Raw genomic sequence first — 3,674 nt, forward strand, 5'->3', positions numbered from 1 at the left:
AGAGTTGCACAGTCAACCTAAAAGCAGGCGGTTCAAATCCACAGGAAGAAGATGGGCAGTCTCTTCTCATGCAATGTACAGCCTCTGAAAACCCACTGGAGGGTCAGCGTTGAGTCAGTTCTCAATGACAAGGAGGTGGGTTTTGAGTTGTTCTTCACTACATCACTGGGATATCTTTGCATAAGGACTACAACCAAGAAAAGGCTAAGGGACAGTTCTACTCTGCTCACACCTGTCCCATGCTGTCTGGGGTCTGTAACAAGTGCTAAAGATGACCACAAGCCTCAGCAAGAACTGAAGCCCCAGTAGGATGAGCAGTGGGTGAAAGGAAACCCAAAAAATGCCCTTTGCTCTTTCACACACACATTTACATGCTCCCGTATATGCGCATACATTCACACACACGGTTACAGTGCGTTCAGGAGTATATAAGACGCTGGATCCTGTTGTACATATGTTGTACCTACATTACCCCTGTTTCTCAGAAGAAGAAATTGAAGCTCAACAAAGCCAAGGATTGAAAGTCCACAGTCTCACCATGTTTGTCTGCTCCAGCTTCCACATATCATGAAAAGGTACTAGCCACATGTTTGGGTCCCTGTGGCTCCTTGAATCCAAAGATATCTTTAGGTGAGCCTCATCATGCTTCTCCAAATTACTGAGGAACAATGATGTCAGGTTGAAGACTAAGATGCACCTGATTTAGGCCACAGTCCTTTCAGTCACTGGCTATGCATCTGAGAGCTGGAAAATGAACAAGGATGACAGAAGAATTGATGCCTTTTGAGTTGCAGTGTTGAAGAGTATTGAACATCCCATGGACTGCCGAAAGAACAAGCAAGTATTTGAACATCCCATGGACTGCCTAAAGAACAAGCAAGTATGTCTTAGAGAAAGTGCAACCAGAGTGCTCCTTTGAGGCAAAGATGACAAAGCTTCATCTCACATACTTTGGGCATGATGCTAGAAAAGTTCTTCTTTGGAGAAGGACATCATGCTTAGAAAGGTGGAGGGTCAGCGAAAGAGAGAAAGATTCTAGCAAGACAGACTGACACAGTGACTGCAGCAATGGGCTCACATGTGTCAGAGATGATGAGGGTGGTACAGAATAGGGCAGGGTCCAGATCTGTTGGTCACAGGGGCACTATGAGTTGTTCAACTTGACAACACCTAACAATGACATTGAGTTTGGAGAGGTCAGCATGAGAAAGACCCACAACAAGACAGATTGACATGGTGACTGCAACAATGGTCTCACACATGTTAGAGATGGTGAGAACAGTACTGCTGTTCAGAGGGGTGCTATGAGTCACAGGTGACACAATGGCATAAAAAATCCACAACAGCCCACGTGGGACCCGCCCCAGGGCGGCAAGTTTTGCTATTTCTTTTCCTTACTTGGGGCTTTTTGTATCAATGGCCCACTATGAGGAAGTACCCGTGATGGGCTTCGAGGAATTCAACCAGGTTGTAGAGTAGCACAATGGTAAGACCATTTTCGCCTACTTTACGGGTTCTAAGGACGCCAAAGGGAAAAGTTGGTGCCCTTACTGTGTGCAAGCTGAACCAGGCGTTCGAGAGGGCCTGAAGCATATTAATGAAGGATGTGTTTTCATCTACTGCCAAGTAGGAGAAAAACCTTACTGGAAAGATCCCAAGAATGACTTTAGAAAAAAGCTGAAAGTAACCGCAGTGCCTCCACTACTTATATATGGAACACCTCAAAAACTGGTGGAATCTGAGTGTCTTCAGGCCAGCCTTGTGGAAATGATGTTCTCTGAAGAGTAAGATATAATAATGACAATGGTATCTTAATCTTGCTCTAGAAACTGTGTACTTATTAAATAAACAATGATGGGGGGTGAACATCCACAACATCAGTGCAGCGATCTGGTGGCCTAGCCTGTAGGGAGTTAGTTGTTCTGCTAATGCAAAGACTAGGTGTGGCTGTTATAATTCACCAGCAGCTCCCTGGAAAAACGATGGGCAATCTCCTCCCATCAATTTACAGTCTCAGAAACCCAATGAAGGGTCAGCTATGAGTTAGCTACAACTTGACAGACATAAACATCAGAGGAGGTGGCTGCTGAACATACAATGGTAGAATGCAAACCTTCCATGCAGAATGTTCTTGTTGTTGTTATGTGCCGTCAAATCCCCTGTGACTCCTATGTGCAACGACTCTGAACTCTGCCCTATCCTGAGCCAATCTTACTGCCTCTGACAGTCCATTACCCCAATGACTGAGTCAATCCATCTCATCCGGAGTCTTCCGCTCCTGCGCTGTCCCTCCACTCTTCCAAGCATGATGTCCCTTCTCCAAGGATGGATCCCTCCTTGCCACATGCCCAAAATGTGTGAAATAGAGCTTCAAAAATCCTTGCCTCCAAAGAGAAAATTGTCTTCACCCTGGTTCAATTCCAGGTCAATGTACCTGCACACAGCTACCACTGTCTGTCAGCAGAGACTTGCACGATGCTATGTTGTTGAACCCGTTTCAGCAGAGCTTCTGCACTAAGAAAGGTGGGGAAGAAAGGTCTGGTGATCTCCCTTAAAAAAATGAACCAAGGACAACCTAGGAATCACAGCTGTCCAGTCTGCAATTGAGCAAGGGAATGGTGCAGGACTGGAGAGTGTTTCATTCTGTTGTGGAATCCCCGGGAGTCTGGAGCTAACAACTTAAGGCAGCAGACAACAACAACAGTAGTCAGGGTTGGGATCATTCCTGCCTCACTACTTAGTCTCAGAGCCTAATATTGAGCCTGGTGCAGAGCGTGTATGCATGTATGTACTGTGTGCCATCGAGTCGATTCAAACGCAGGGACCCTGAAAGACAGGATAGGACCTCCCCACAGGCCTGCCAGAGCTGTCATCTTTTCAGAAGCAGACCTGTCTCATCATCTTCCCCAGGTGGGTTCGAACCATCAACCCATCGCACTGGAACGCTTAACCACAGCACCACCAGCATGCTCCATGCCAAGAGCAGGCCCTTGGCGAGTAGTTGGGAGTTTGAATCAAACCGAAGGCTTAGTTCGTTAATGAACTACATAATTAATTAAGTAAAAGGAGGAAAAAGAGACTCATTCAAGTAATAGGCTCATTAACAGAAGGACCCTAGGATGTTTGGGTAAAAGGAAAGCATATATGGACAAAGGAGGGAGAGATGTGCGTGGGAATGGATTCGGGAATGAATGCAAAGACTCAGGGCAGATGACTGGAATGAGGCAGGTATAAATAGACAAGTCAATAATAAACAGATCCGTTAGTTGCTAGTGTGATGGGCAGATGGATACAGGAGGGAATGAGTGGGTGATGGTTCGTGGGGTACGCAATCACAGCAGGGGCACCTCCCGGGCTGGTGGGAGGGAGGCGAGTTGGGGTCTCAGCTGGACAACAGTGTTTCTGCACTCTGACGGAATCCTGCATTCCGGCTATTTTCATCTCTGTTACCAATGGGAGCTATTTCTTTTCTTTTCTTTTTTTTTGGGGGGGACCTCAGCTCGTTAGAAGAAAAAGCACATGAACCCCTTTCCCGCACAGGTGACTCCTGAGCTGAGCAAGCTCACCCTCTGCCAGGCAGCCGGGAATAAAACCGAGCCGAGAGCTCCGGAAAGCACAGGAAGCCCAACATAGAAAGACAGATGAGGGAGGTGCCCTGGACGTGCTCCCCTCTC

General features: G+C 46.9%; 1 pseudogene; it reads left to right on the top strand.

The window, feature by feature from the left end:
• The first annotated feature begins 1,416 nt into the window (after positions 1-1,416).
• On the top strand, positions 1,417-1,788 carry LOC102844771 (annotated as a pseudogene).
• Positions 1,789-3,674: the final 1,886 nt, after the last annotated feature.

The sequence above is a fragment of the Elephantulus edwardii genome, unplaced genomic scaffold, assembly GCF_000299155.1.
Source record: "Elephantulus edwardii isolate Elephantulus edwardi_28Jun2011 unplaced genomic scaffold, EleEdw1.0 scaffold00089, whole genome shotgun sequence".
Classification (NCBI taxonomy): Eukaryota; Metazoa; Chordata; class Mammalia; order Macroscelidea; family Macroscelididae; genus Elephantulus; species Elephantulus edwardii.